This window comes from Sus scrofa, chromosome 7 (genome assembly GCF_054392235.1).
Source record: "Sus scrofa isolate SSC_HxYL_T2T_F1_AM1 chromosome 7, Sscrofa_HxYL_maternal_Yorkshire_Landrace_v2.0, whole genome shotgun sequence".
Classification (NCBI taxonomy): Eukaryota; Metazoa; Chordata; class Mammalia; order Artiodactyla; family Suidae; genus Sus; species Sus scrofa.
In genome coordinates this window covers 54,718,856-54,739,687 of record NC_139389.1, presented here as the reverse complement: position 1 = coordinate 54,739,687, position 20,832 = coordinate 54,718,856, and the positions used below count along the sequence as shown (strand labels likewise).

Here is a 20,832-nt window from a genome sequence, read left to right as displayed (position 1 = left end):
TGTAATCCAAGCCAGAGCCTGGGGACTTCACTCTGTCTCCTATCTGCCTTGTGCCAGTGGTTATGGCCATATGCAGTTGGTCTGTTTTCCAGTCTTCCTGAGGTTAAGTGGGGCCACGTGATTGTGTCCTGGCCAATGTAGTCTGAATGTAGGTAATGTGAGCAAAGTCCAGGTGAAATCCATGGAAGCCTTTCATACAGTATCTACCAAATGAATGGAGAGACCTTTAAAAATCTGGAGGAGGGCAGAGTCATCCCCGTAAGAAGCCTGGGTCCCCAAATGAAGCAATGGAGCTCTGAAACTCCCACAACTGATCTGCATTGGACTGTGATGTGGGGGCTGTGGGGTCACAAAAGCGTGCTGTTCAGATTTCCTGCTGAAGGGGGGAACAAGATGTACTATGGCCCCAGTTCTGCCCCACTGATTCTATCACTGTGTTTGTGCTGAGGCAACACTTCCTGTGAGCTGCTCCCTGCCAGCGACACAGCCACTGCTGCAAGACCCAGGATTCCTCCAACAGATTTTGACTTATGGATCTTCCACTGGCCTGGCTGACTCTTGGAACTACATTGAAGTCCAGCACTCTTCCCACCCACTCCTCTTCCCTGCCCCTCTCCTCTGCAGCTGTCGGACCTGGACTGTGGTCTGAAAGCTCTCCTTGCCTCCCCTGGCATCCTCCTGCTAACCCTTCACAGGCGTGTTTCCTCCTGTAAATCTCTGGCTTGTCTAATCTCATCCTGGCATCTGTGCTCAGAAGACATGAACCAACACAGGGTGAGAAATACATCCTTCATTATATTATACCTTAGAGATCTGGGTGTTGAATGTTAGAGTAGTTAAGTTTTCTCTAATGTAACTGTCACGTTTTGAATATTTCTAAAAGTAATTCTCTTTCCTTTTTTCAGCTGCCTTAGTTTAGGCCTTCTGTGCAAACTGCTTGTATTGATTTAGTGAGTCTTCTGCATTTAGTCTTGGTAACCAACCCAGCTTCAGAATCCACATCCACGTCACCTTCACAGTGACCTTTCTACTATTAACCACTGCTTTTTTGTTTGTTTGCTTATTTGTTTTGTTTCTTTTGTTTGTTGTTTTAAAGTCATTAGGTATTTATTTTTAGTTATTTCTTTTGCCTTTTTTTCCTCTTTGCCACACCCATGGCATGTGGAAGGTCCCAGGCCAGGGATGAACCTGCACCATAGCAGTGACCCTGAGCCACAGGAACGAAAGTGCCAGATCCTTAACCTGATGCACCACCTGGGAACTCCTTACTTACTTTTTTTTTTTTTTTTTTTTTTGTCTTTTTGCCTCTTCCAGGGCCGCTCCCTTGGCATATGGAGGTTCCCAGGCTGGGGGTCTAATTGGAGCTGTAGCCCTGGCCTATGCCACAGCCAGAGCAACGCGGGATCCGAGCCACGTCTGCAACCTACACTACAGCTCACAGCAATGCCGGATCCTTAACCAACTGAGCAAGGCCAGGGATAGAACCTGAAACCTCATGGTTCCTGGTCAGGTTCGTTAACCACTGCGCCACAATGGGAACTCCCTACTTACATATTTTTAGTTTTGTGGGTTTTTAAATTTTTTTTTTTTTGGTTTTATCACCACTTTTAAAACACCTATACAAGGCTTTGAATACATGTTCTTTCACTGATCACAACAACCTTGCAGGGAAATTATTGTTAGTTCCATTTTACAAAAAGGGAACAAGTTTGAGAGAGGTTAAATATCTTACCTGAAGTTACATATCTGGTAACTAACAGAATTAGGATTTGAACCCAGATCTGTCTGTTGTCAAAATTTGTCTTCTTTTTACTACCCCAGTGTTTTTTGGACTTAATTTTTTTTTCTGTTGCTATATACCATAACAAGTGACATTTGTATGCATTACCTACTCCCTTGAGTTACCCTAAATTCTGATGCATATTTAGCCGGAAAGTAAAACAAAGACACCATGCACTAATTGAGGAAGGGGCATTATCTTCATAAAAGCATATTATAAATATGTGAGTAAATAAAGTATCCATTTAATAACACTGATGTTCTAGACATGTTTATATTTTCTATCCCTTTTAAACTAAAAATATACTCACTGGAAAAACCAAACATGAAGTGGGAAAATTATAAAATGATAAACAATCACAATAGTTGAATCTCCACTGGTATTAGAGGTTCCATCAGGTGCCAGGCTGGTACTCTGATAAGCTGGGGTGTGGGGTATGCATGCTTCGCCCACAGCTCTGGTGATAACGCCATTCAAAAGAACACTCTCGAAAGCAAGCAGCACAGACTGCTGTTGTGTAAAGGTGCAGCCAAGTACCTATTTTAACATATTAAAAGCAAACCGTTTATAGTTTACATTCATTACTGTTGTTTTCTGGGTTTAAATGCATGTGATAGAGACGCACTCTCCAGGAACAGGTGTGAATAGCGCCATGCCCCACCACACCACATGCAAATTTGATGATGTCATGCCCTGCTAACTAGCTTTCAGAGGCTCCACATCCCACTGAACTTAAGGAGTAACTTCCTGAGACCAGCATAGCAGGACCTCTGTGAACTGACCCTCGCTGCACCTCCTGTGATGGCCTCCATAGTCATGATCCACACCAGCCCAGACACAATAGTGATAAGCTCTTCCACACACCTTACTTCTCCCCAACTCTGGATCTTTGCAAATGCTATTCCTTCTGGAGGGACCATCTTTCTCCCACTCTGGTCATCTGAAAACTCAAGAGAGGAGTTCCCTTGTGGCTCAGTGGGTTAAGGATCTGGCACTGTCATTGTAGTGGCTTGTGCAAAAAAAAAAAAAAAAAAGATTAAGTAAATAAATAAAAGAGTTCCTGTTGTGGTTCAGCGGAAACGAATGTGACTAGCATCCATGAGGAGGCAGTTTCCATTGCTGGCCTTGCTCAGTGGGTTAAGGATCCGGCATTGCTGGGAGCTGTGGTATAGGTCAAAGATAAGGCTCAGATCCTGTGTTGCTGTCACTGTGGCTAGGCCAGAGGCTACAGCTCTGATTCGACCCCTAGCCCGGGAACCTCCATATGCTATGGGGGTGGCCCTAAAAAGCAAGTAAATATCAATTATAGCCATTAACTGCCTTTTTTTTTGCTGCACCATCAGCACATGGAAGTTCTCAGGCTAGGGATCAAATCTGAGCTGCAGCTGTGACCCACATCAGAGCTGTGGCAATGCCAGATCCTTATTAACCCACTGCACCAGGCTGGGGATCGAGCCAGCTTGGTCACAGAGACAACACGGACAACCCCGATCCTTAACCTGCTGTACCACAGCAGGAACTGCAATTGCTTTGACTCTTGAAGTTGGAAATTGATTTTACATAAAAGTGTTACTCTAAAATAGCAAGTGCTCAGCAAACAAATGTATTTTAAATGAATGAGTGACTAACAAACAGAGGAAGGAAGGAATGAATAAAAATGTTGGCTTCTCTGGTACACAATTCGTATATGCTTTATGTAGTTTATGAGGATGATTCATTTGCCAATACCCAAAAAGAGTAGATCTTGCATTTTACCGAGGACACCCAAGTGTGTTTTAGTTTAGCTAAAATTTAGGGACCAAAATTTTAGGAACAGAGAGTTTGGCAGAGAAAGTAATTAAGGAGTTCCCATTGAGGCTCAGTGGTTAATGAACCCAAGCAGTATCTGTGAGGACGTGGGTTCCATCCCTGGCCTTGCTCAGTGGGTTAAGGATCCGGTGTTGCCATGAGCTGTGGTGTAGGTTGCAGACGTGGCATGGATCCCATGTTGATATGACTGTGGTGAAGACTGGCAGTTACAGCTTCGATTAGACCCCTGGAATCAGGGGGGATTAGCCTGGGAACCTCCATATGCCTCGGGTATGGCCCTAAAAAAAAAAGAAAGAAAAAAGAAAAAAAAGGAAAGTAATCAGGTCATCTTTAACTGCAATTTATTCAGGGTGTTTATTCAGTTTATTTTATAAACTCACTGAAATTGTATGAGAAATTGTGTTTCTGTGTACATGCATTATGAAATAAACATTTATATTTTAAGGCAAGACAAGGAAAATTTAAACATAACCTTTTTCTCTGCCCTTTGGCCTCCTCCCTCCCCTCTACCGTGCATTCTGTACCCACGTTGTGCATTAGCCAGACTCCCCAGGGGCAGAAATATCTGCTCTACCATAAAGTTCAATTGTTCTTCCGACAGCCCTGTACCTCCTTAGAAGATAACATTCCTTCATCAGTCCCTAAGGGGTCACAATGACCCAGCACTCACTTTGTACCTACAGACATCTTTGCTGAGCTTTACCTACAATAGCAGTTTATCTTTTCCCTTAAACACAGCAATTAATGCAGAACCGACAGGTCAGACAACCTGGGGAGATACTGGGCCACACCTAATGGAAGCTCTTCCTTTAAATACTTATGACCTTATTGGTGTTACTAGTTATATTACTTGTATTCTGCTTATTTTTATAAACTCATTATTTCTTGAATTACCATATGTGCGGCTGAGCCTGTGATAAAATTAATGATGATTAGGTGACTCGAAATGATTGATCAAAGATACAATTCTTTGGAGTTCCTGTTGTGGCTCTGCAGTTAACTGAAACCGACCAGCATCCATGAGGATGTGGGTTCAATCCCTGGCCTCGATCACTGGGTTAAGGATCCCGTGTTGCTGTGAGCTGTGGTGTAGGATTGGACCCCTAGCCTGGGAACCTCCATGTATTGCGGGTGCAGCCCTAAAAATACAAAAAAAAAAAAATTAATAATAATAGATACAATTCTTTAAGATCAATGACTGTCACAATGTAACTCTAGGTATGGGAAGAAGCAACAAGAGGGAACCATTTCCTGGATCATAACAGACTAGTGAGACAGGCGGTCCAGAGCCTCGTGGCTACCTTTGACAGGCCTAGTCCAGCAGTAGCACACTGAGTGGCTTATCAAAGAAATCCTCGCCTGACCTGGGAATGTGCATTCCTATTACCATCAGAAAAGGTAGCTACAAAATGCTTCTCAAACCTTGTTGAAATTAAGACTGAAAAGGAGGGTCAGTGGGTTAAAAATCCGGCATTGCTGCAGTTGGGGTGCAGGTTACAACTGCAGTGCAGGTTACAACTGTGCCTTGGGTTTGATCCCTGGCCCAGGAACTTCTCCATGCTGTGAGTGTGGCAAAAAAAAAAAAAAAAAAAAAAAAAGAAAAAGAGAAAAGACTGAAAAGGAGGGGATTGTAAAATAAGAATGTGCCCACCATCCATTTGTACAAGGATCGAGTCATTGGCATCGTAGTCACTGACCTATGCAGGCAATGCTGAAAGGAATTTAGGACAAAGATCAGGATGTGGCATTTCATGTTGTGGGAAATCTGACAGAACTGGCCCTCAGGTAGTTATACATTTTCAGGAGAAAATGTTATGAATCCAGTGTCTTGCATTTTCCCATACTTAGAAAAGCACTAAAATCATTAACTAAGATATCTGTTCCTCGCAAATAGCAGCAACCTTCCACCAAGATGTGTGCCTAATTGCCCATGCCCCCTTCTCCACAATCCCAGCTACACTGGCCTCCCTTTTTCTTCTATGGGGCAGAGTCCCCAGAGCTCTCTGAAAGACCGTCTCTCAAGTTACAATCCTCGGGTTGTTTTGAATATAATTTTTCATTTAAGATTGACTATTCAACAACAACAACAACAACAAAAGACAAAAAAAAAAAAAAAGGAGTTCCCGTCGTGGCGCAGTGGTTAACGAATCCGACTAGGAACCATGAGGTTGCGGGTTCGGTCCCTGCCCTTGCTCAGTGGGTTAACGATCCGGCATTGCCGTGAGCTGTGGTGTAGGTTGCAGACGCGGCTCGGATCCCGCATTGCTGTGGCTCTGGCGTAGGCCGGTGGCTACAGCTCCAATTCAACCCCTAGCCTGGGAACCTCCATATGCCATGGGAGCGGCCCAAGAAATAGCAACAACAACAAAAGACAAAAAAAAAAAAAAAAAAAAGATTGACTATTGATTAATTTTTTCATTGGCACAATTTATATATCATTTCTTCCCATTGTTGGTTTGATTCTTGAAGTTGGGGACTAATCTTATATAAAGGTATTACTCCAAAATAGTACTTAGCAAGTAGATGTTTGTCGAAGAATCAACTGAAAGAGGAAGGAATGAATGAATAAAAATGTTGGCTTCTCTGGTACACAATTCATATTGCTCTGTGTAATTTATAAAGGTGATTCATTTGCCAATATACAAAAGAAAATGGATTTCGTATTTGGTTGTGGGCCCTAAGTGTATTATTAATTTAGCTAAAATTTGGGGGTCAGAATTTTAGGAACTGAAAATTCAGCAAAGAAAGTAATTAAATCGTTATTAACTGGGATTTATTCAGGGGTCCATGAACTCACTGAAATTAGACTAAAAATTGTGTTTGTGTGTATACACACAAGCTTGCGCCTCACATTTGTGTGTTCTCATTGGGCAGGTTGACAAGCCATCTTTGGAAGGACACGTGGAACAGCCAGATTGATGGCAGACAAAACACTGGGAAGCACTTTGATGGAGGATGAAGAGACTGAGGAGGGGATGCAAAGTCATGAGGATAATGAGATGGCAGAGCCAAAGATGGGGTGATTCATACATTTTAATTTATTGTTGAGTTCTTCACATCTGGCGAAGTGTGCCTTATCAAATATGGCGTTAAAAAATACAACCTATTTGCCAATTCAAGGGTGACATGGTCCAAGTTGCCACCCCATCCTCTCTTGTTAATCAGTCTGTGTTTGCCCTTTGCGTGTTGTTGAGGGTGATGAGGACAGGAGACAAAGTGCGGAGAAAGACTAAATTGATTTACATACATAAAACTGACTTGCATATATACTTGTGGAAGAAAGGACTAAGTCCACAGGGGGAGAAAAGGGTCTTTGAAGTTTGCCAGCAGTAGAAAAGAGAAATCTGGAAAGCAACACTTTGTTTTGTTTTGACGTTTCCATCTTTTTTTTTATTTTTTTTTCCCACTGTACAGCATAGGGACCCAGTTATACATACATGTATACATAATTTTTTCTCCCATTGTCATGGTGTGAAGTAAGTATCTAGACACAGTTCTCAGTGCTACAGAGAAGGCTCTCATTGTATATCCATTCCAAGAGCAATAGTTTGCCACACGTAAACCCCAAGCTCCCAATCTCTCCCACTCACTCCCCCTCCCTAGGGCAACCACAAGTCTGTTCTCCAAGTCCATGATTTTCTTTTCTGTGGAAAGGTTCTTTTGTGCTGTATATTAGATTCCAGATATGAATGATATCATATGGTATTTGTCTTTCTCTTTCTGACTTATTTCACTCAATATGAGAGTCTCTAGTTCCATCCATGTTGCTGCAAATGGCATTATTTTGTTCTTTTTTATGGCTGAGTAGTATTCTATTGTGTATATACCACATCTTCCTAATCCAATCATCTGTTGATGGGTATTTGGGTTGTTTCCATGTTTTGGCTATTGTGAATAGTGCTGCAATGAACATGTGGGTGCATGTGTCTTTTTTAAGGAAAGTTTTGTCCAGGAGTGGGATTGCTGGATCATATGGTAGTTCTATGTATAGTTTCTAAGGTACCTCCATACTGTTCTCCGTAGTGGCTATACCAGCTTACATTCCCACCAACAGTGCAGGAGGGTTCCCTTTTCTCCACAACCCCTCCAGCACTTGCTATTTGCAGACTTATTAATGACGGCCATTCTGACTGGTGTGAGGTTGTATCTCATGGTAGTTTTGATTTGCATTTCTCTAATAATCAGTGATGTTGAGCATTGTTTCAAATTCTTGTTGGCCATCTGTATGTCTTCCTTGGAGAAATGTCTATTCAGGCCTTTTGCCCATTTTTCCACTGTGTTTTTGGCTTTTTTGCTGTTGAGTTTTATAAGTTGGAAAGCAACACTTTGGATGAACAAAACCTAGGAATGAGCTGATGAAATGAAAATTTGTATTTTAAGGCAAGATAGGAAAATTTAAATACAACCTTTTGGAGTTCCCGTCATGGCTCAGCAGTAACAAACCTGACTAGTGTCCATGAGGATGCAGGTTCCATCCCTGGCCTCACTCAGTGGGTTAATGATCTGGCATTGCTGTGAGCTTTGGTGTACGTCACAGACATGGCTCGGATCCTGTGGTGCTATGGCTGTGGTGTGTAGGCTGGCAGCTGCAGCTCCAATTCAACCCCTAGCCTGGGAACTTCCACATGCGACCAGTGCGGCCCTAACAAAAAAACAATAAATAAATAAATAAAACCTTTTTCTCTGCCCTTTGGCCTCCTCCCTCCCCTCTACTGTGCATTCTGTAACTGCATTATGCATTTAGCCAGACTCCCCAGTGGCAGAAATATCTGCTCAGCCATAAAGTTCAATTGTTCTTCTGACAGCCCCATACCTCCTTAGAAGATAACATTCCTTCATCAGTCCCTAAGGGGTCACAATGACCCAGCACTCACCTGGTACCTACAGACATCTTTGTTGAGCTGTGTGTACAATGCTGATATATCATTACCCTTAAAGATAGCGATGGATGAAGAACAGACAGTTCAGATGACCTGGGGAGATACTGGGCCACACCTAATGGAAGCTCTTCCCTTAAATTCTTACTTGTGACCTTATTGGTGTTACTAGCTATATTATTTGTATTCTGCCTATTTTGCAAGATTATCATTTCTTGTATTTCCATATGTGTGAGTAACCCTCTGATAAAATTAATGATGGTTAGATGACTTGAATTGATTGATCAAAGATACAATTCCATAAGATCAATGATTATAAGAGTATAACTATAGATAATGGGAAGAAGCAACAAGAGGGAATCATATGTCCTAGCCCATAACAGACTAGTGAGACGGGCGATCCAGAGGTTTTAGGCTACTGTTTTTGTTTTTTTTTTGTCTTTTTAGCTATTTCTTGGGCCGCTCCCGCGGCATATGGAGCTTCCCAGGCTAGGGGTCCAATCGGAGCTGTAGCCACCGGCCAACGCCAGAGCCACAGCAACGCGAGATCCGAGCCGCGTCTGCAACCTACACCACAGTTCATGGCAACGCCGGATCGTTAACCCACTGAGCAAGGCCAGGGACCGAACCCGCAACCTCATGGTTCCTAGTCAGATTCGTTAACCACTGCGCCACGACGGGAACTCCCTAGGCTACTGTTAACAGGGCCTAGTCCAGCTATAGCACACTGATTGACCTGTCAAAGAAACCCTCACCTGACCTGGGAATGAGCATTCCTAGCACTATGGGACAAAGTGGCCAAAAAATGCCTCCCAAACTTTGTTGAAATTAAGACTGAAAAGGAGGGGATTGTAAAACAAAGAATAGTTATTATTATTTTTTTTAAAGACGGCCCACCATCCACTTCTACAAGGATGTATGCACTGTAGTTGCTGACCTAAGCAGGCCACCCTGCAAGGAATTCAGGACAAAGATCAGGACGAGGCATTTTGTGTTGGGGGAAAACTGACAGAACTGAGCCCTTGGGTAGTTAGATATTTTCCAGGAGAAAATTTTATGAATCCAGTGTCTTGCATTTTCCTGTCTTGGAAAAGCACTGAAACCATTAACTAAGATATTTGTTCTTCTCCAAGAGCAGTAACCTTCTACAAAGATGTATGCCCGCTGCATATATCCCCTTCTCCACAATCACAGCTACCCTGGCCTCCCTGTACCTCTTTGGGACAGTCCCCAGAGTGCTCTGAGAGATGGTCTTTAAGGTTAAATCCTCAGGTGAGCTCAAATAAAGTTTTCCATTTCTTAGATTGACTATGAATTAATTTTTTTGTTGACAGAGCTGTTGAAATAGGATTTTTAGGAACAGTAATTTTTTTTTTTTTTTCTTTTTTGGTCGTTTTGCCTTTTTCTAGGGCCGCTCTCGCGGCATATGGAGGTTCCCAGGCTAGGGGTCCAACTGGAGCTGCAGCTGCTGGCCTACGCCAGAGCCACAGCAACTCGGGATCCGAGCTGCGTCTGTGACCTACACCAAACCTCATGGCAATGCCGGATCGCTAACCCACTGAGCAGGGCCAGGGATCGAACCCCCAACCTCATGGTTCCTAGTCGGATTCGTTAACCACTGAGCCATGACGGGAACTCCGGAAGTGTGATTGTTTAAGGAAGTGTGATCAAATGTTCTTGCACATTTTCACCAGGCTTCAATAAAGACATAAATAACTTTTTAAGGCTTAGGGCATCAGATTTATGCTTCTTTTTAGTGTGGGTGCCACAAGGCCTCTAAGCAGAAACTCTCAGGCCTCCATGTGTTTGCTCAGGTCACACAGGTTTGCCTGCTTGTCCGGCTATGGAGCAGACCAGCGTCCACACCCAATGTACCTGCTTTGGGTCTGCCTTGGGTAGGCTGAGGGCAGGTGAGTCATGCCAGGCTAATTGATCCCCATCTCGGTTTCACTGGCCAAGACACACCCAAGTTTCTATTTGTTTTGTGGGAGGCTTGGACCAGTCTTCAGGTTGGAAATTTTCCCAGGACAAACCATGAATTATCTGGACAAAAGATGTCACCATTTTTTCCTAAGCAATTTTTTTTTTTTTTTTTTTTTTTTTTTGTCTTTGTAGGACCGTACCTGCGGCATGTGTAGGTTCCCAGCCTTGGGGTGGAATCAGAGCTACAGCTTCTGGCCTACACCATAGCCACAGGATCCAAGCTTCATCTGTGACCTACACCACGGCTCATGGCAACACCAAATCCTGGACCCAATGGGCAAGGCCAGGGATCAAACCTGCATCCTCATGGATACTAGTTGGATTTGTTTCCACGGCACCACAACAATAACTCCAACATTTTTTTTTTTTTTTGTCTTTTGTTGTTGTTGTTTGTTGTTGTTGTTGTTGTTGTTGCTATCTCTTGGGCTGCTCCCGCGGCATATGGAGGTTCCCAGGCTAGGGGTTGAATCGGAGCTGTAGCCACCGGCCTACGCCAGAGCCACAGCAACGCGGGACCCGAGCCGCGTCTGCAACCTACACCACAGCTCACGGCAACGCCGGATCATTAACCCACTGAGCAAGGGCAGGGACCGAACCCGCAAGCTCATGGTTCCTAGTCGGATTCGTTAACCACTGCGCCACGACGGGAACTCCAACATTTTTTTATTTTAATGAGTTTATTTCTTTTTTTTGCCTTTTTGTCTTTTCTAGGGCTGCACCCGTGGCATATTGAGGTTCCCAGGCTAGGGGTCTAATTGGAGCTGTTACTGCTGGCCTGCACCAGACCACAGCAACACCAGATCCAAGCCACATCTGCAACCTATACCACAGCTCACGGCAATGCCAGATCCTTAACCCACTGAGCAAGGCCAGGGATCAAACCTGAAACCGCATGGTTCCTAGTTGGATTCGTTTCTTCCGCACCACGACGGGAACTCCAATTTCTTTTACTACTAAAACGCAATTATAACAACCAGGTCCTACTGTAAAGCACAGGGAACTATATTCAATATCCTGAGATAAATCATAATGGAAAAAATATTAAAAGGAATGTATATATGTATAAGTAAATCACTGTGCTGTATAGCAGAAATTGTAATCATTATAAATCACCTATACTTTCATTTAAAAAAAAAGTAAGAAAACAATTATGACAAATTAAAATTTTGTTGTAGTGGATACTGCCGTGTGGTGCCCAAATCCAGCCCCTCCTTTCAGGCCTGCCTTTCCTCAGCTGCTGGAGGGGATTGGGGGGTGGGCTGGTAGATCATATCAAAGCCCCCCCTCCCAGTGATTATTCCCTGTTGAAGGGAGCAGCTTCATCCTGTTTTCTCCCCAGGGTCAGTCCATGTCCAAAGCCTGGTCCACATTCCCAATTTGAGGACAACGCTGTCAGGACCCCCATGGAATCTGCTGTGGCCTCTGCAATGACAGCCTCACAGTCAGACTTCCTTCTCTGCTCAAGCTTGCTCCTTCACACCCCTACAGATGTTGATTCAAGAGCACCCTCCAAGAAACCTGACCTCCACTGCGGTCTGCCTCCTAGGAAACCTAGCATGTGATGGTTGGTGGCAAGAGTGGCACGAGAAAGCAGATGCTAAAGCTGGGTCACCCACCAGCTGGCTGGAAATAAGGAGCATATGGTGAGTGGATGGCAGAGTGGGGATAAAGCCAGGCACGCAGACACTGATGACAGTTTCCGGGAGGGCATGCCTTTAAAAGGGCATGCTTTGGCTGGGACAATGGAACCAGCATTTGAGAAGCATGAGGGAATTAATAATTATAAGGATAATGGTATTGGATGGCTGTTGCTGGGGGCAAAGGAAATTCTGAAGAAAGACAAGGAAAGGCTGAGGGTAATGAATCAGTGATTAAAGGCTAAACATAAAAGGCAGAGGTCCTCCTTGGTGGGGTACAATGGGACTCACATCTCCTGTGGCTGAAGGGCAGACAGAGCTGAAGATCAGGCTTAAAAGTAGTAGGTGTCAGAAAAGACTGAATTCCCCTTGGCAGGTCTACTACACCTAAATTCAAACTCTAGTTGGGAAAGACTAAAACACTGATACTTGGGGTGTGGGTATTGGGGTTGATGCAATGAAAGTCTTCAATTTGCATATTCCCTGAAGCCTCTCGGCCTTCAGAAGGGGTCCACTCCTCCCTGTCAAAGGCTCATGCTCATCACTCACTCAGGAATGATGTTTGGAGGTCTCTGTCTTACAGGACTCATGCTGTTGCCCCTGATCAGGATCTGCTACCATTTTCTTTGCTGACACTAGACCTATATGAACCTATTATAGCCAATAACATAACCCATAAAGTCAAAACAAATGCTGTCAGGGATATACTGGGTCTGCTAAGGAGGAAAGTCATTGTTCCTTGAAGGAGCAGCTGAGGGACCAGTAGAGTTCTTACCAGCAGAGCTAAGAGGAACCAAGGGGGAGCAGACCATCAAGTTGGCCAACAGAGTGTTAATAGATACCGGAGCATCTCTTGGCCAATAGGATTATTAGACCCTGGCAAGGATCCCAGCACACACTGCTAAGATGGCTCTCTGACACTTAGAGGAACTAATGCCCACACTCAGTGAGTAATAAATGCTGGAACTTCTCTCTCAGACATTGGAAAAAAGGAACCAAATGTCTCATAAAAAGGGGCATGCTTCAGTGGATTTATTAGACGAGGCTGGATACTGAACCAGATGCCTGTTTTCCATATGAAACTCCTTTTGCCAAAGCAGCAAGGCAGGATCTGGTAAGAGGGATCTCAGATTCAGTCAGAAAAGTACTGGTGGCTCTCCTTTATAGCTCATGGTAAGAGATGTCATTACAGAACTGGGCTCCTTGATGGGAATGACAGTAAATTAGAGGTCATGGCAGTGCTTTGACCATTAGAAGCAAAGTGGGTTCAGTTGTTGCAGTGAGAGGGAAGGCTGGAGAGGCAGCAAAAAAGGGTATGACCCACAGAAAGCTGTGGAGATAGTTAATAAAACAGAGCCTCCTTATGGGCAAGACAGATGGGCAGCAACAAAAGCACTGTTCAATCTACTCCATCAAAATAATCAAGGACGGAGTTCCTGTCGTAGTGTAGCCGAAACAAATCCGACTAGGAACCATGAGGTTGCAGGTTCACTCCCTGGCCTCGCTCAGTGGGTTAAGGATCCGGCTTTGCTGTGAGCTGTGGTGTAGGTCGCAGACGGGGCTCAGATCTTGTTTCACTGTGGCTGTGGTGTAGACAGCAGCTACAGCTCCAACTGGACCCCTAGCCTGGAAACCTCCATATGCCGCAGGTGCGGCGCTAAAAAGACAAAAGACAAAAAAAACCCTCAAGATCACTCGCGTTGTTTCCATATCTGAGTCAGTTTCACACCCAGAACTCTTGACTAAACTACAGAAGACACTAAGCATTAAGTAGACAGAATGACTCACCCAGGTGACATCAGCAAACCTCTGTGTTGGGCCTCACTGTTGGCACAACAAAAGCGCCATGGTGGCAGGGATGGAAGGTATACATGGGCTCAACAGCACCAGCTCCCACTTGGCAAGCCTGTTCTAGATTCAGCTGCTACCAACATTTTCTAACCTGCCAGGAGAGGGACCAGCTCTATGTCTCTAATACATCTCTTGGAGAAGACCCATCAGCCATTTAGTGGGAAATTAACTTCACTAAACTTCTACTCTAGAAGGGACAATTCATCTTGACTGGAATCAACAAATATTCCAGCTCTCAGTTAGTCTTTCCTATTTATAGGGTCTGTTGGCCTGAAACAAATAGAATGCTGATATTTCTCTAGCAAAGGTGTGTTGATTCAGGATCAGCAGAGAACTGCAGTTTGGGGTCCGCGGGCATGGTGAGCCAGGTGCAAGCACAGAAAGGGAAGGAGACTGCTTTTATAAAGGGGAAAGGACATCAGAAGGGCTGTACTGAACAGAGTCCGAGGCTTTTCATTGGCTGAGAAAAGGAGTCTTTCTTCTTCCTATTGGGCTCTGCTATCATGGCAGAGCATAGGAGCTCCCCCTTCTGGTCTCCTAACTCTACTTCATGGAAGTTTCTGCTTATTAATTTTTTTATAGGCCTCAGTAACCATCATCCAAGGGCTTATGGAGTGTTTGATCTACAAAGAGGAGATCCTACAAAAGATCACATTCGAATAAGAGACACACTTTGTAGCAAACAGGGCATGGTAGTGGGTACATGATGGATCCATGGCCCTGTCCTGAACTGTGCCACACAGAGCAATGGGATGGCTTGTTGAGACGCAACTGAGAGGCTAGCTGAGAGGCTGTACCTTACAGTATATTCCCAAAATCACCCACCGTGATATGGTGCCATGTCCCTATCAGTTAGAACACACAGATCTGAGAACCAAGGAGTGGCTCTGCCTCCTCCCACTCCCAGAGACCCACTGGGAGAATTTTTGCTCCTGTTCCTGCAACGCTGGGCTCAGTATTAGAGATCTTGGCTCCCAGGAAGAGGATGTTCCACTAGGGTGCACAGCAGGAATCCCATTCAAGTTTTGTCTGCTGTCCAGTCACTTCAGCTTCCTCATGCCAAGAAATCAGAAGGCTTGGAAAGAGTCACCTGCTTGAACGGATAATTTAGCCTAATTGTCTGCAGGAGGTTGGCCTGTTGTTATATAAGGGAGGCATGGGAGACTATATTTGACCCCAATCACCTTGGTTCTCCCTGTAGCAGCCTTAGCCTGAGAAGGGCAAGGTGACTAGGGGCTCGTCATCCCACTTAGGAAAGCCACTGAAGACCAGCAGAAGTGCTAGCCGAGGGGGAGGGGACTCCACCACGGGTAGTAGAAGACAGAGATAACTGACTCCTAGGTGGGGTCTCAAGACTAGTGGCAGCGCTAAAAAGACTGGTTTTTCCCATTAACTTTTCTTTTAGAAGTTGGCTCCAAAGACTGATGCCCACCAGGCTGGAGGGAGCTGCCTTACCCAAAGCCATTCCTGCTTCCCTGGGCCGGCCCAGCTTCAGAGCTCCTCCTGGATTCCATGCAGTCCAACCTCCCCTGCACCCCCTCCTGCTGCCATTGGTCCCCCTCAGATGCTGATCCTGAGGTATCAAGCGGTAGAAAAACCTACTGAATTCAAATTTCCATCTCTTTCACTCTCTCTCCATTGTGTGTGTATGGTTATTGTTGTTACTTTTGTGTACATATATATATATGTATATATATATATATATACATATATATATATATTTTTTTTTTTTTGCTTTTTGCCTTTTCTAGGGCCACTTCCGTGGCATATGGAGGTTCCCAGGCTAGCAGTCCAATCGGAGCTGTAGCCACCGGCCTATGTCAGAGCCACAGCAACGGGGGATCTGAGCCGCATCTGTGACCTACACCACAGCTCACGGCAATGCTTACCCCACTGAGCAAAGCCAGGGATCGAACCCGCAACCTCATGGTTCCTAGTCAGATTCGTTAACCACTGCGCCATGACGGGAACTCCTGTGTACATATACTTTTGTGTTTATTTGTTATTTTTATTTTATTTCATGTATTTTTTGTCTTTTTAGGGCTGCACCTGAGGCATATGGAAGTTCCCAGGCTAGGGGTTGAATCAGTGCTGCAGCTGCCAGCCTACACCACAGACACAGCAACACCAGATCAAAGCCACCTCTGTGACCTACACCAAAGCTCATCACAGCCACAGCAACACCGGATCCTTAACCCACTAAGTGAGGCCAGGGATCAAACCTGAATCCTCATGGATACCAGTCAGGTTTGTTACCACTGAGCCACAACGGGAACTCCTCTTTCCTACTTTTAAATTTAACATTATATCACAAAGCACTCTTTTCACATATTATTACACAGTATTCCATTTTTAACGTTAGTATTACATTCTCTTCATTTGCTGTTGGATCTTTCTCTCTCTCTTTTTTTTTTTTTTCAGCCATGCCCAAATAAACAAACCTAAATGTCCAACAATAGAAGGTTTCAAAAATGATTGGAGGAAGTTCTCTTGTGGCACAGTGGGTTAAGGATCTGGTGTTGTCACTGCCATGGCACAGGTTCCTTCCCCCCTCATGGTTCCTAGTCGGATTCGTTTCTGCTGGGCCACAATGGGAACTCCATGTTTATTTTTATTACAGAGTACATCTTACATAAAATGTACTGTCTTCCTTCGGATGGCTATCTTCTTCAATGGAATTAGCTGATTTTATAAATCTTGCATAGTCAGGAAAAGGATGGGAATATCTATCCTGAGGCCCCATGGTATCTGTTACCAAAGTGCTTTACAAAAAAAAATGATAGCAATTTATCCTGCTGCATCGAGGAAATTTCGGCATAATCTCCCCATCATTAGAAATTATCACTATAAAATTTGCTGGGAGTTTCATAAATGTAAACTAGTACCTCACTACTGGGAGTTCCCATCATGGCTCAGCGGTTAGCAAACCCAACTGGTATCCATGAGGACGCAGGTTTGATCCCTGGCCTTGCTCAGTGGGTTAAGAATCTGGTGTGGCCATGAGCTGTGGCGTAGGTCTCAGATGTGGCTTGGGTCCTGTGTTGCTATGGCTCTGGCCTAGGCTGGCGGCTACAGCTGATTGGACCCCTAGCCTGGGAACCTCCATGTGCTGTGGGTGTGGCCCTAAAAAGACAAAAAAAAAGACAAAAAAAGTACCTCATTATTGTACTACTTTGTATTTGGTACCTTTTCTGCAAATTGTGGCTGAGATTGTCATGTTTATTGTTATTGGAATTTCCTCTTGTGTGTTAACGTTCGTGGGAATATTGACCACATTTTTATAAATTGGAAGGCACACTCTCACCTCCATCACCAATTTAGAAGAGAAGTGAAAGGATTTCTGATGAGTAAAATTCAAGTAGAAGCAACTTCCTAATCTGTTGGAAAGAGCATGCGACTCGGAGTCACTGAATGTAGCCTTGAGTTCTGGCTGAGTCAGTTACTATTTGTGTTGTTTTGAAAAGGTTTTAGACTATCAATGGAAAGACCTCAAAGTAGGCCAGATCCTACCTATTCTGATTCCCTCCCATTTTTTCTTCCCAAAGAAAGTTGAAAATGACAGAAAACAAAAATGGAAACTGTTCAGAAGGCTTTCAGTCTCCCCTGAGGCTCAACAAGATGCTATATCGAGCAATACCCAGAAATACCCACATTACTTCTGCCCTCCACTTGGAAGGTGGGCTCTTCAACTCTCTGCATCATCCAGGGCGCTGGGGCTGGCCAACACACTTCACTTAGTCTTGGGCAGTGGGTGTTTGGTGATACAAAGGTTGGTGGGCATCTGAAGTGGACACTTTGCTGGCAGAACAGAGAACTAGGCCAAGGTGGGAAGGTGTTCTGACCTAAAAACATTACTTCATGTTCAGTGGTCTCAAAACATTTACGAGAAAGAGAGCTGGCTGACGTTAATGCCAGATGACATTAACAGACACTTTGCAAATGATAGTTATTGTAGCCTATTTAGGATTAGGGTTATTAGTTTTTCTTTACTTTTTTCAACAAACATTTATTGAGGCACTAAGCTAAGTGCTGGAAATACAGAAAGGAATGAAACAGCTCCTGCCATCAAGGGAGATCATAACTTAACAATGGAGACCACCACTTAAAGGATTATAACTACAACATGTAATCATAACTAGAAGACAGTGTGGTAACCACAGCTGTCAAAGTATACGCAATGATGTTTTCTTGTTGTGAATTGTGTGTTTTATAATTTTAGTGTTCTTCTAAAAACATCTTGTACTTCTGATTATAAATCAAAATAGAGAAATTAGAGGCTGAAAACTTGGAAAAGAGGAGGCCAAAATATCACGATCGGAAAGTGATAAAACCACATATCTGAAAAACCCAAGAGAATCTACTAAAAAACTACTATAAACAATAAGAGAATATAGTAAGGTGGTTGCATTCAAAATTAACATAGAAATAATTAACCTTCATAACGTAAACAACTAGTCAGAAATACACAGAAAAGACCCCACTTACAAAAAAATTTTTTAAAGATAAAACAGCTAGGTACAAATTTAACTATAGCTAAATAATACCTACATAAATAAAACTTTGGAACACCAGGGAGGAACACAAAAGATAATTTGAACAAGAGGAAAGCCAAAGCACATTCTGGGAGAAGATGATGACTTGGTGTCAAAAATATTTCTATTTGTTTGTTTGTTTTTGGCCTGGTCCATGTATTGCAGAAGTTCCTGGGTCAGGAATCGAACCCGTGACATAGCAGAAACAGAGCCATAGCAGTGACAACCCTGGATCCTTAACCCTCTGAGCCATGAGGGAACACCAATATGTCTGTTCTCTCTAAATTAATCTATGAATTTAATCCAGTCGCCTCCACCCTGATTTATTTAGCAAGCTGATCTAGAATTTATATAGAAAGAGAAGCAAACGAGAGGAATGAGGAAAATTTTGAAGTTAGGGAGAAGGGACCAGCCCTAGCATATATTGAAATGTATTATAAAATTATAATTTTAAAAACAGTATACTACTAGTATATGAAGAAATGGATCAATGGAGCAGAATAGAGAGGTCCAGGAATGGATTCAAATACCTATGGAATTGTATATATAATATAGGTGGCAAAGAGATGCATATGTCAATATGTGGAGTTGGGAAGGCAGTGTGGTAGATGCCTGGTGGACCAGCCACATGTCCCCTTCAGGACAAGGCACTGCTGCCCCCAGATGCTGGGAGTGTTGTTTGCTGAAAGCTCCTGGCTGAGCTCCTCCCCAGGAATTGCTCTCAGCCAAAGGGAGCAGCTTCACCCCAAACTATACCCCCAGGATCATTCATATCCAAGGACTGGCTGGCTGATGTGAGGGTACAATGCCTGGCCCTCTTCATTTAAGAGAGCTTTGAAAGGCTATTCCTGGTCCAGAGCTTGTGGAATTAATTGGCTGAAGCTTCGTTGATGTTGCATCTCAATTCAATTTCTCCTCTGCCCAATTTTGCCTCTTCACTCCCTTACAGTGTGATTCCTGGGTGCACTGCCCAGCAAACTTCTTGCACTCTTGTTGGATGCAAACCTCATATATTTAACTAGAATAAATTTCAGCTGAATCAAGGCTTCAACTGTAAAATTTTAAAAATTAAACTAGAAGAAACTAGAGGAAAAAAATTTTATATCCTTGGTTGGTTTAAGTATTAGAATCCATTTAAAAAAAAAGGTGGATACTACTCAGCCATAAAAAAGAACAAAATAATGCCATTTGCGGCAACATGGATGGAATTAGAGACTCTCATACTAAGTGAAGTGAGTCAGAAAGACAAATATCATATGATATCCCTTATATCTGGAATCTAATATACAGCACAAATGAAACTTTCCACAGAAAAGAAACTCATGGACTTGGAGAACAGACCCCTAGCCTTCCATATGCTGCAGGTGTGGCCGTAAAAACACATGAACTCCCCCTGTCCCCCCGCCAAAACCCAGCATGTCTTTGACCTGGAAATTCTGCTGCCAAGAATTTATTCTACAGACTTACTGTACTTAATGATATATTGCAGTTATTCATTGCAGTGTTTCTGTAATAATAAAAGTTTGATACCTGAAATGGATACAATGTTCTATCTCAATTAAAAAATTTTAAAAGTATAAGTAGATAAAAATTTGGAAAAAATCTGAAAACTCATCAACAGAGACTATGTTAAAACTTTTTAAAAGAAGAAAATAATCTGGAACCCAGAAGATATGTGTCTGGGGATTTGTAATGAATTTCACCTTCTCGAGGGGGAACCCGAGTGTCTGAGAAGTTTCGAGAGTAGTTGGGTAAATAGATGAAGCTAGTGATCGGAACCATGATTGGAATGACCACTCCTTGGCTCGGGGAGTTGAGTCCTGTCTAAATGAGCCAAGGGCTAGAAGGGTCTTTCTGAAAGAACTATAAGAACTTGATGGTTAGGACTAGGAAAACTGAAAAGATAGGCCAATTAATTCTGAAGAGTTTCATCGATCCACACAAGGATTGGCACACGAATGTTCATAGCAGTATTACTCACAGTGGCTCCTAACTGGAAGCAACCTAAATGCTTGTTAAAGGTCGTGAATGGATAGGAGTTCCCATTGTGGCTCAGTGGTTAACGAACCCGACTAGTATCCACGAGGACTCGGGTTCGATCCCCGGCCTTGCTCAGTGGATTAAGGATCTGGCGTTGCCGTGAGCTGTGGTGTAGGTTGCAGACATGGCTCGGATCCCGAGTTGCTGTGTCTCTGGCGTAGGCTGGAAGCTACAGCTCTGATTCCCCCCTCACCTGGGAAGCTTCATATGTGCTGGGTGTGGCCCTAAAAAAAGACAAAAGCCAAAAAAAAAAAAAAAATTGTGAATGGATAGACAAACTGTGTGACATCCATACAGTGGAAAACAATTCCGCATTAAAAATG

At 43.6% G+C, this 20,832-nt stretch overlaps 1 long non-coding RNA gene across 1 annotated transcript; it reads left to right on the top strand.

The window, feature by feature from the left end:
- Positions 1-453: 453 nt before the first annotated feature.
- Positions 454-19,537, top strand: LOC106504432 (uncharacterized). Its single transcript, XR_002345758.2, has 5 exons — positions 454-774; positions 6,464-6,608; positions 9,605-9,738; positions 11,938-12,092; positions 15,343-19,537. It is a non-coding gene; the product is annotated as an uncharacterized LOC106504432 (long non-coding RNA).
- Positions 19,538-20,832: the final 1,295 nt, after the last annotated feature.